Raw genomic sequence first — 12,737 nt, 5'->3', positions numbered from 1 at the left:
TTTATTGTCTTTGTTGTACTTGTTAACTATTGAGCTGTTTGGCAGGTTTTTTTTTAAGCCTTGAACTAAATTTTGTCAAAGGTTCTCCCTATTTTGCACGACTTTCTATTTTCTTTGCTTGTTGATATTCCAGATACATGGATATCAGGAGTCCTGATGAAGGGTCTTAGATTCCCACTCATAGATGCTACCTGACATGCTGAGCTCCTCCAGCACTGTGTGCGTAGTTCCCTAGATTTCTACCATCTGCAGGTCCTCTTGTTTCCCAGATACTTGTATGTTTCTTGAAAGAACAAGCCAAGAACAAGCTGGTAGTGGGGTTGTGTGGATCTGTTGGTAAAATATTAAATAAAATCTTTAGAAAGAGATGGCATAGGGTTGGAGGGTGTAGAATCTGTGGGTAGAATTAAGGAACAGCAAATGTCAAAAAAAAAATCCCTGATGGGACTTGTATAGAGACCCCCAAACAGTAGTAAGTATGTGGGCCACAAATTACAATGGGAGATAGAAAGTGCGTGCCAAAAGGGCAATGTTACAATAGTCATGGGGGATTGTCATGCAGGTGATTAGGAAAATTAGGATGGTGTTGGCCTCAAGAGGAGGAATTCCTAGAATGCCTACAAGATGTTTTTTTAGAGCAGCTCGTGATTGAGCCCACTTGGGGATCAGCTATTCTGGATTGGGTGTTGTAATGATCCAGAATTAATTAGGTCACTTAAGTTCAAAGAACCCTCAAGGGCAAGTGATCTTAATACGATCAAATTCACCCTGACATTGGAGAAGGAGAAGCTAAAGTCAGATGTGGAATAAAGAGAATTAGAGAGGCATGAGAGAAAAATTGGTCAAAATTGATTTGAAAAGAACACAGGCAAGGATGAAAACAGAGCAGCAATGGCTGGAATTTCTGGAAGCAATTCGGAAGGCACAGGATATATACAGTGGCATGCAAATGTTTGGGCACCCCTGGTTAAATTTCTGTTACTGTGAATAGTTAAGCGAATAAAAGATGACCTGATTTCCAAAAGGCATATAGATAAAGATGGCACATTTCTTGAATATTTTAAACAAGATTACATTTTTATTTCCATTTTTTACAGTTTCAGAATAGCAAAAAAGGAAAAGGGCCCAAAGTAAAAGTTTGGGCACCCTGCATAGTCAGTACTTAGTAACACCCCCTTTGGCAAGTATCACAGCTTGTAAATGCTTTTTGTCACCAGCTAAGAGACTTTCAATTCTCATTTGGGTAAATTTCTGGGTTCAGTGTTTAGTAGCAAAGCACTGACTGTGGAAATTACAAATCAGAATATTATTGGAGTCACAGAATCCAGCAGCACTGAAGCAGGCCCTTCAGCCCTTCTAGTCAATGCTGACCTGCTTTTGTTTTTACTGCCTATTTCCAACTACCTGCACCATAGCCTTCATTAAAGTACATATATGTCACCACATATAACCGTGAGATTCTTTTTTTCTACAGGAACACTTAGCAAATCTATAGAATAGCAACGGGATCAATGAAAGATCAAGTAGAGCATATAATTCAACAAACTGTGTAACTGCAAATATAATTAAATATCAATAAATAACAAGAGCAATGGTTGTAACCCTGGGGAACCCCACTGGGCCGGGCCTTGAGTCCAATAAACAGCCTCCCACCATCACTCTCTGCTTCCTACCATCAAGACAACTGTGCATCCAGTTAGCCAGCTCTCCCTGGATCCCATGTGATCTAACTTTCCACAGCAACTTACCATGCTGAACCTTGTCAAAGGCCTCACTGATGCCCATGTCGGCCACGATCCTGGGACAAAGGTGTCACTGATCAGAGGGCATAGATTTAAAGAGGACGAAGAGGTTTAGAAGGATCTGAAGAGGAGATTTTTCACTCAGAGAGTAGCTGAAATCTGGAACACACTGCCCGAGGTGGTGGTGGAGACAGGTCCCTTCACAACATTACGAAGTGGATGAGCATTGAAACTGCTGAGATACAGTCGGCTATGAACCGAGTGCTGATAAATGGGACCAGTGTAGACAGTGAGTGGATGGTCAGAACAGGTATGGCTGGCCAAAGGCCTGTTTCCGTGCTGTGTGATCCACCACTCCGGACATGACAAATTAACGATGGTGGCACCGCAAGGCATTGATTTCAAAACCTCTCACCCCTTTCCAACCTGAAATAAACCAGACTGAACCCTTTTGTCACCACTGTGAAAATCTGTTTCTGTCGAGGTAACATACAAATTGGTCACTTCTGCTAAACAACTGGCAATTGATGAAGTCCCTGCGTCTTCCATTAATGTTGCTTCCTTACAGCAAAACTAACCCTGTCACTGTGTAAGAATCAGTGATTAAATCCGGCCCCAAACACTGTGCTTTCATCCCTGTACATTGTAACTTGAACCATCTCACTGAGGGTCTGATGGAGACACAACCCCTGCCCTCTGCACATGTGATCACATCTCCCCTGATTCTGACATTTCAAATACCCTCAGAATGGTTTTCTGATTCAGTCTGAAGGTTGTGGTACATTCAGCTCATGTTCAGACCTGACAAACCATGTCTTCCCACAGCTGGTTCCACCTGTTGGTGTGTTCTTCTTCCTCCACCTCCAGAGAAGCTGCATCTCCACACAAACTCCTCACTTGAGACGACTGTCTGTACCCGTGACACAGGAAATCACATCACTGTCACTCTCCTGATACCATCCGGGAAGCGGTACCGCAACATAAAAGCCAGGACCAACAGGCTCCGGGACAGCTTCTTCCACCAGGCCGTCAGACTGATGAACTCACACTGATTTGAGTGTAATCTATATTACATTGTCTGTTTTATTTATTATAAACTATTATAAATTACTATGATTGCACGTTGCACATTTAGATGGAGTCCTAATGTAAAGATTTTTACTCCTGATGGATGTAAGAAATAAAGTCAATTCAATTCAATTCCTGATTCATAGTCATTGTCATAGTCATACTTTATTGATCCCGGGGGAAATTGGTTTTCGTTACAGTTGCACCATAAATAATAAGTAGTAATAGAACCATAAATAGTTAAACAGTAATATGTAAATTATGCGAGTAAATTATGAAATAAGTCCAGGACCAGCCTATCGGCTCAGGGTGTCTGACTCTCCAAGGGAGGAGTTGTAAAGTTTGATGGCCACAGGCAGGAATGACTTCCTGTGATGCTCTGTGTTGCATCTCGGTGGAATGAGTCTCTGGCTGAATGTACTCCTGTGCCCACCCAGTACATTATGTAGTGGATGGGAGACATTAACCAAGATGGCATGCAACTTGGACAGCATCCTCTTTTCAGACACCACCATGAGAGAGTCCAGATCCATCCCTACAACATCACTGGCCTTACAAATGAGTTTGTTGATTCTGTTGTTGTCTGCCACCCTCAGCCTGCTGCCCCAGCACACAACAGCAAACATGATAGCACTGGCCACCACAGACTTGTAGAACATCCTCAGTATCGTCCAGCAGATGTTAAAGGACCTCAGTCTCCTCAGGAAATAGAGACGGCTCTGACCCTTCTTGTAGACAGCCTCAGTGTTCTTTGACCAGTCCAGTTTATTGTCAATTCGTATTCCCAGGTATTTGAAATCCTCCACCATGTTCACACTGACCCCCTGGATGGAAACAGGGGTCACCGGTACCTTAGCTCTCCTCAGGTCTACCACCAGCTCCTTAGTCTTTTTCACATTAAGCTGCAGATAATTCTGCTCACACCATGTGACAAAGTTTCCTACTGTAGCTCGGTACTCAACCTTATCTCCCTTGCTGATGCATCCAACTATGGCAGAGTCATCCGAAAACTTCTGAAGATGACAAGACTGTGCAGTAGTTGAAGTCCAAGGTGTAAATGGTGAAGAGAAAGGGAGACAAGACAGTCCCCTGTGGAGCCCTAGTACTGCTGATCACTCTGTCGGACTCACAGTGTTGCAAGCACACGTACTGTGGTCTGCCAGTCAGGTAATCAAGAATCCATGATACCAGGGAAGCATCCACCTGCATCGCTGTCAGCTTCTTCCCCAACAGAGCAGGGCAGATGGTGTTGAACGCACTGGAGAAGTCAAAAAACATGACCCTCACAGTGCTCGCTGGCTTGTCCAGGTGGGCATAGACATGGATCAGCAGGTAGACGATGGCATCCTCAACTCCTAGTCGGGGCTGGTAGGCGAACTGGAGGGGATCTAAGTGTGGCCTGACCATAGGCCGGAAGAGCTCCAGAACATGTCTCTCCAGGGTCTTCATGATGTGGGAGGTCAATGCCACCGGTCTGTAGTCATTGAGGCCGCTGGGGCATGGCATCTTTGGCACAGGAACGAGGAAGGACGTCTTCGACAGTACAGGAACCCTCTGGAGCCTCAGGCTCATGTTGAATACATGGCAAAGTACTCCACATAGCTGAGGGGTACAGGCTTTGAGCACCCTGGAGCTGACACCATCGGGTCCTGCAGCCTTGCTTGGGTTGAGACGTTTCAGCTGTCTTCTCACCTGTTCAGTCGTGAAGGCCACTGTGGTGGTTTTGTGTGGGGGAGGGGTATGGTCATGACAGCAGGGTGGGGGACTGTGAGGAGGGGTAGGAGGGGAGAGTGGAATATGTGTTGGTTGGGAGCCGAGAACAGATGGCTCATGTGGGGGATGGGCAGGGGTCACAATGTCAAATGTTAAAGAACAGGTTAAGTTCATTGGCCCTGTCCCCACTGCCTTCAGCTCCTCTGTTGTTAGTTTGCCAAAACCCAGTGATGGTCCTCATCCCCTTCCAGACCTCTCTCATGTTGTTCTGCTGGAGTTTCCACTCAAGCTTCCTCCTGTACCTGTCTTTAGCCTCCCTGATCCTGGCTTTCAGGTCCCTCTGTATTGCCCTCAGCTCCTCCCTATTTCCATCTCTAAACGCCCTCTTTTTAGCGTTCAGGATGTCCTTAATGTCCTTTGTTACACATGGTTGTTATTTGAATAACAAAGGACAGTTCTTGTCGGAACATTGCAGTCCACACAGAAGTTGATGAAATCAGTGATGCACTCTGTGAACCCATCAATATCCTCTCCATGTGGCTCACAGAGTGCCTGCCAGTCTGTCACCTCAAAACGACCCTGGAGCGCCTCATAAGCCTCCACCGACCATTTCCTCACTGTCCACGAGGTTGCAGGTTTACTCTTCACTTGGTGTCTGAGCTGCTCGCCTCCGGGTATCCTCCGTCAACAAGCTTCTTCCTCAGTCACCATCTGTGAGATTATAAAAAACAATTAAAACGATCTATCAGACAGCTCCTGTACCCCTCCACCCCTGAACAGGTTCCCCTGTTAAAACTCTCTGCTCAGCCCCTTCCCTATTCCCTTTCCCTTTCAGACTCCCGATGTGCCAGCAGATCCGAATTCACCGTGTGGACATTTCTACCCCACAGGAGGCTGTACAAACCCGTGTCCTTCTCTGATGCACAGCTCAGTGACCCCAATCCCTGTCTGCACTCGCAGCCCATGACGGTGACAGCTGTCCTAGACTCTGTACCTCACAATCTTGTAACACATAATCTTGTTCACAGCAAGTTTAGACAGTCATTAATATGAAGAGAGAATTGTTGTTTCCTGAAAGGACAGGCGAGCGAAGCTGTCTGATCCAATTCACCAGATGGTCCGGTGTTTACAAGTTAATGTGTCCCGGGACCCACTCATAACCCCGACCCACACAGACAGACAGACAGACAGACAGACTGTCCCTTCGCCCCAAACCCCCTGCAGAACCACAAGGAATTGATCCACGGCCCGGGCTCGGTCGCAAAGTGAAAACCGGGGCTGAGGAGAGCCCGGAGACAAACACCCCGCTGCCCACTCCACCAACAACACGGCACAGCCGGACACATCTCACAACACCGGATCCGGTCCCGATGAAACCCGAATTTAATTTTGTTGTTCCAGATCGGACCCAACAAAAGGTGTTTTAAAACTGAAGCGCTCCCCCTCACGTGACGTCACACAGCAGCCCCCCTCCCCCCACACGCCTGACGTCACCCATGGTCTCCCCGTATCTGCATCTGCTGTCACGAGCACGGTGCCTTACGTCACACACGCGCTGCTGTGCTCGAGCTTTTTCGGTTTAACGGCAACTGAGCTCGAGCTACGCCCCACCCCCCGAACAGTCAACAGAGGAATTGGACTGATTGCAGAGCTGCGCTATTCCCATTGGTGCGAAGCGATGTCAATCACTGGTTACAACCAATAGTGGAGGCGGACCAGCCGAGAGGGCGTTACCCCGTCTCTGCTGCAGTGCGAACTGCCCGTCAAAGCGGAACAAATCCCAAAGTAAATGTCCGCTTTCTGATTTATTTCCATTTCTCTCCGAGGGAAGTTGGGGCGTTTGTGAAGCGTCTCCTGCGGCCGGAGTCTGATGTATCGCTGAGAGGTAGGAGGAGACCGCTCGGCCCGTCGGTTTGATGCCGGTTCCCCGGGGAGGGAGAGGATGAAGACGGTGAGAGAGGGGGCGGACAGGATGTTTGTCCCGGTGGGGACAGGAGGGGCTCATCTGTGGAAATGTCTGAGCCCACGGTGGTGGCGATTCACCACATTGGGGGCAAACACCGGCAGACTGTTGCCCTGCAAGCGGGGCCGATGGTCCGGGCAAAGTGACAATTATTTGTGTTTTGTTGAGATTGTACCGGGAATATGGTGTAAAATCCCGCTCCCCACACTAACACGGGTTATACAGACCAAAGAACAAACTGCCGGAGGAACTCAGTGGGTCGGGCAGCATCTGTGGAGGGAAATGGACCGTCAACATTTCGGGCCGAGACCCTCCCTCTGGACTGAGAGTGGACGGGAAATAGTCCGAGAAAAGAGGTGAGGGGTGGGGATGGGGCAAGAGCTGGGGAGTGAGAGGTGGGTCCAGGTGAGGGGGAGGTGGGAAGGTGGAAATAGTGACAGGGGTGGGAGGTGAGTGGTTGGGGCAACACGGGGCTGCAGAAGATGGAAATTAATTCCATAGAGGGTTAACAGAGAGGTTAGAGAGTATTTGTTATAGAGAGTGCAATGAAGATTCACCAGACTGAACCCTGGAGTGGTGGGGTCATCATATGAAGAAAGATCAAATGCGCTAACACTTTCATTTAGAGAATCGAGGACTGAGAGTTGAACACATTGAAATGCACAACATCATTACCGGTTGAACCAGGGATCCCAGTCTCTGAAAAAGGGGGTGGACTGTCCGGGACTGAGATGAGGGGAAATGTCTCCACTCCGAGGGTGGTGAATGTCTGTAAATTCCCACCACAGAGGGTGGTGAAGACCCAGTGATCGTCCTGACATAAAACAGAGGCCAGCAGATGTGTGGAGACCGGAGGGATCGAAGAAATGAGGATCGGGCAGAAACACGTGACTGAGATGGGAGAGCAGCCGCCATCTTGTTGATGGTTAGAGGGGGTGAATGGCCACCATCTGCTGTTTCAGTGTTACTGTCCAGTGAGGCCGGAGGAATGTGAATGGAAATTAGTGTTTATGAACATAAGACTGATTTAAATGAAACCTGCACATTTCCAGTTTGCATCTGAATTGTGTGTCGGACCGGGATGGGAATCGAGCCCGTGACTCTGTGACCTGGAGGTGGATGGAAAGGGACGGGGAAGATATGGAGTGAAAAACTAAATACGTATCTAGTGTAAATATGGAATAATATGGGAAATGCAGCGGATGGGTTGGGCAGCGTGTGATGGGCGAGGACCAGAGTCACCGGTTCAGGTGGGAGACCCTCCACCCGTTACCTGATCCCGTTTCCTGTTCACATTTTCCCCGCAGATCTGCAGCATCTTCCGGTCACTGCTCTACGTGTCCGTGTAGCTTCATCTTTTGCCTGTTCAGACAAGGCAGTGAGATCTGGATCTGTCACGTCCTCTCGTTGTGGGTGGACAATATGTTTTTGTCTGCAATATTTTCAGCATGTTTCATTCCACTGTTTTTACCTGCTGAAGTGCAGCCAATGTTTCTGGGTGTATGACCCATTTATGTGAGAATTTAGCCTTTTCTATTTATCTGAGCTTCTCAGAAATGTGTGCAGTTTAGTTAAGCTTCACTCCAGAATTTCCAAAGCAACAACTCAGTCAGTCAAATACTTCCACACAATTAAAATAGTTTATTTTTATGTTGTACTACTTACATAATTTAACTATTTAATATGTATGTTCTTATTTTAAATCACAATTGTTAAAATCTATTGTTATGAATTAGGTTCTATTGCTGCTGCAGAGACAATGAATTTCATGATATATGCCGGTGCTATTAAACCTGATTCTGATATTGATATGGGAGACCCACCACCGGTCACCTGATCCCAGTCACCGCAGATCGTAATGCGAGATTGAAGCCTTTTCCATTTATTTGCATTCTTCAGAAATTACAACAGTTAAGTTTCCTTCTGTGGCTCCAAAGCAGCTCAGTCTGTCTAATATTTCCACATGATTAAAATAGGGAATTTGTTTATTATCATCACGTACAGTGAAAATCTTGCCTGACCTACCTTCCACACAGATCGATACATTACTACAGTACATTGAGCTGATATATGACAAAACAATAACTGTAACAAAGCATTATGGCTGTAGAGAAAGTGCAGTGCAGATAGACATATGGTGCAGGGTCACGTCAAGTTACACTGTGAGGTCGAGTCCATGTTATCATTCATTTGGCTTACAACCGCAGACAGAAAGCCGTCCTTGAGCCTGGTGGTACGCCCTTTGAGGCATTTGAATCTCTTCCCCGATGGGGGAGCAGGTTTGCAGCAAGGATGTCTAGGTTGTGAGGATCTTTGAGTACATGTCCTGCTTTTGCGAGACAGGGGAACTGTAGGAAGAGTCCATGGTGGGGAGGCTTGTTTCTCTGATGTTCTCTGCTCTCCAAAGTTCTCTGCAGTTCCTTGCAGTCATGAGCAGAGCAGTAGCCATATGAAGGCGTGAAGTATCAACAAGAAGCTCAGAGACCTCGGCCTTCACCCTGCCCTTGTGTAGCTGGATCCTGGACTTCCTGTCAGATCGCCGGCAGGTGGTAAGAGTGGACTCCCTCACCTCTGTCTCTCTGACCCTCAGCACACAAACCCCACAGGGTTGTTTCCTTGGCCCTCTCCTTTACTCTCTGTGCACCCATGACTTGTGTCATCACCCACAGCTCCAATCTGCTAATTACATTTGCTGATGACACTACATTGATTGACCTAATCTCAAACAATAACTTTCAATCAATCAAATGCCTCCTGATAAGGCTCGGTCCAAACAAACTTTTCACCCTTCTTCAGGAGATTAGTCAGAGGAAGAGCGATATCTGCAAAGTTCTGACAGAACTTATGATAATATCCAACCATTCCCAGAAATCTTCTAAGAGGCTTCTTACCAGTTGGAATAGGAACTTCAGAAATTGCCTGAACAGGTGCCAACTTGCCTTGACCCACAACATAGCCAAGATAGGTCACAGTGGCATGGCCAAATTCACTCTCAGCTAAAGTTAACTGTAAGGTTGGCCTGGGAAAGCCTGTCAAACAGCTTTTCTACTGCAGAGATATGCTCTTCCCAAATGTCACCCCCTGTGACTAAGTCACCAATATAGGCAACTGCGTGTTCTAACCCTCGAATTACAGAATCAATCATTCTCTGGAATGTTCCTGGAGCATTTTTCATTCCAAGTGGCAAAACATTGTAGTCATACAACCCAGAAGCTGTCACAAACGCAGAAATTTCTCTACCTCTGTCCATCAATGGAACACACCAATACCCTTTCAACAGATCAATCTTTATAAGAAATTTAGCTTTTCCAACCTTATCGATGCAATCATCCACCCTAGGGATAGAATAGGCATCCGTTTTTGTTACTGCATTTACCTTCCTATAATCAGTGCAAAATCTAACACTACCATCAGGTTTGGGCACTATAACACAAGGTGAGCTCTAATCTGATTTTGAAGGCCTAAAAATACCATTTTTCAGCATATATTCAATTTGTTGCTCAGCCAATTTACACTTTTCTACGTTCATGTGATATGGGTGTTGTTTAATCGGTTTGGCTTGACCAATATCTACGTCGTGTACTGCAACCGTCGTTTGCTTGGGAACACCGGGAAATAAATCTTTAAACTTCAGAATTAATTCCTTCAGCTGTTGTTCTTGCTTTGGCTGCAGATGAGCCAACTTGTTATCAATGTTTTCTAGAACAACCAAGTTCATTAGCCTAACTGGGACCATGTTGGGCTTGTAAAAAGTCTCAGGCTACGTCCACACTAGACAGGATAATTTTGAAAACATCGGTTTGGCATAAAAACAATGATTTTCAAAATACCTCCGTCCACATTAGAATGGATATTTGGGTGAATCTCCTCCTACTGGGCATGCTCAAGACACACGGAAAACAAGCGAAGAAGAAAAGGTGTACTTGGTGCGCGTTTGTCCAGAAACATTTTCTGCAGCCATAGTCTCTTCACCGATGTAAGGGACGACAGCTACAACTAAATGCAATGAGGCTTGTCACTGGGCAAAAGTGACATTTGCTGTTACCTCATTTGTTTGCCTTTACCTTGGCCATGTCTTTGTGTATTATTTTTTTCTGTGTTTAACATGTGCAATAGAATGAGTTACTGGGCAAAGGTGATAATTGCATCTATTGACTGTTTGCACAAGCAATACATTAATCACATTACACGAGTGTGGTGGTGGACAAACCCAAGTGCAGAACACGGGCGCGGGGACAGAGTCAGAAGGCATTATCGCCGTAGCAAGCATGGAATCGGTTTCCAGGAGAGTCTTTAGCTGAAGTCTTGGGTTTGGAGAGAATCCAGGAGTGATGCTAGACTTAGAACTAATGGCCCTAAGAACCATGAAATGAGGTTACTCACACCAGAGTCGACCAATGAACTGGCAGCTCCTTGTTGTGATCACAGTGTCTTTAGAACATAGAACATAGAATAGTACAGCACAGCACAGGCCCTTCGGCCCACAATGTTATGCTGACCCTCAAACCCTGCCTCCCATATAAGCCCCCACCTTAGATTCCTAAATATACCTATCTAGTAGTCTCTTAAACTTCACTAGTGTATCTGCCTCCACCACTGACTCAGGCAGTGCATTCCACACACCAACCACTCTCTGAGTAAAAATACTTCCTCTAATACCCCCCTTGAACTTCCCACCCCCTACCTTAAAGCCATGTCCTCTTGTATTGAGCAGTGGTGCCCTGGGGAAGAGGCGCTGGCTATCCACTTTATTTATTCCTCTTATTATCTTGTACACCTCTATCATGTCTCCTCTCATCCTCCTTCTCTCCAAAGAGTAAAGCCCTAGCTCCCCTAATCTCTGATCATAATGCATACTTTCTAAACCAGGCAGCATCCTGGTAAATCTCCTCTGTATCCTTTCCAATGCTTCCACAGCCTTCCTTTATCCTGCATTTTCTGATGGAAAACAGGTGTGTGTAGGTAGTGGAACCTGGGAATGATTGGAAATTAAACGAGGGGATTGAAGCCCAATTCCTGAGGTAAATAGTAAGGTGGTGGATTGCCAGAAGAGTCCGTGACAAATAAAGCGCCTTGTTAAATGTATAAAACATGTCTGCATCAGTGTTATCTTGTATTTCCATACAATGTTACATTAGGCTGTTACACATCTATTGTAAAAGAAGTACTTGCATAAATAGGTAAACTACCTTCACACAAGCAAGGACAGAAAACAGGGCAAAGTTAGTATACTTATTTATTCAGTAAGCTATGGGTCAAAGTATTAGGTAAGTACATTTCTAACTTTTCTGGCTTCAGTATTGTTGCCGTCTGTTCTGAAATTGTTAGGTTGTGTGGGGGGTTGCATTCAAGAAAACAATTAAATGCCATGCTTCCGCCATTTGTTCCGGCACGTCATGACAGCGTTTTTAAAAATATCTGTTTAGCCCGTCCACGCTGCACTACACAATCGGCGTTTTCAAATTTACACGCTCAGGAGGGCGTTGTACAAAATCTCTGTTTTCGAGGGGGGAAAACACCGTTTCAGTGTGGACAGAGGGTCAAAATGAAGAGAATGAAGAGAAAAAGCTTTGGTCTATCCGGTCTAGACTACTGGCTTGGTGTACTTTATTTTTGAACTTCAAAACATTGTCTAACAAGTTAACAAGTACATCCCCATCAATCCACTGTTCCTTTAACAAGGCCAAAGTTCCCCTCACTCTATGACCAAATACAAGTCCAAAAGGGCTAAAGCCCAGTAATTCCTGTCCCGACTCTCATACTGCAAACAAAAGCAAATGTATTCCTTCATCCCAGTCTTTTCCATTTTCAACACGGTATGTCTTAATCATTGTTTAGAGGGTAGAATGAAATCTTTCTAAAGCCCCTTGCGATTCCAGATGGTACTCAGACGCTGTAATTTGTTTAGCTCCCAGTTCATAATCTACCTGCTGGAACAATCCAGATGTAAAGTTACTTCCTTGATCAGACTGGATTTCTTTAGGTAAACCAAATAAAGTAAAACAACTTGGTACGAGCCTTCGCCACAGTTTTAGCTTTAATATTTCTGAGAGGTATTGCCTCCAGGAATCTGGATGCAGTACACATAATAGTTAGCAAACACTGATGGCCAGATTCAGTCTTTGGCAATGGGCTAACACAATCCACTATAACTTTGGAAAAGGGTTCACCGAACGCAGGTATGGGCCGGAGTGGGGCCACTGGGGTGACCTGATTAGGTTTACATCCAACTTGACCAGTGTGACAAGTTC

The 12,737-nt window shown here is 45.8% G+C and overlaps 1 protein-coding gene across 2 annotated transcripts in view; it reads right to left on the bottom strand.

Annotated features, from left to right (window-relative positions):
* Positions 1-2,796: 2,796 nt before the first annotated feature.
* Positions 2,797-12,737, bottom strand: part of LOC140206921 (uncharacterized) — a 30,244-nt gene continuing 20,303 nt past the window's right edge. Inside the window, exon 3 of one of the 2 annotated variants that reach the window (XR_011888427.1) lies at positions 2,797-5,234. The gene's annotated coding sequence lies outside the window, so the exon portion shown is untranslated. Of the gene's footprint in view, positions 5,235-8,143; position 12,737 lie in introns of those variants that run through there. The other variant, XR_011888428.1, reaches the window with a different exon arrangement.

The sequence above is a fragment of the Mobula birostris genome, chromosome 13, assembly GCF_030028105.1.
Source record: "Mobula birostris isolate sMobBir1 chromosome 13, sMobBir1.hap1, whole genome shotgun sequence".
NCBI classification, from domain to species: domain Eukaryota; kingdom Metazoa; phylum Chordata; class Chondrichthyes; order Myliobatiformes; family Myliobatidae; genus Mobula; species Mobula birostris.
This window is presented reverse-complemented; position numbering and strand designations above follow the sequence as displayed.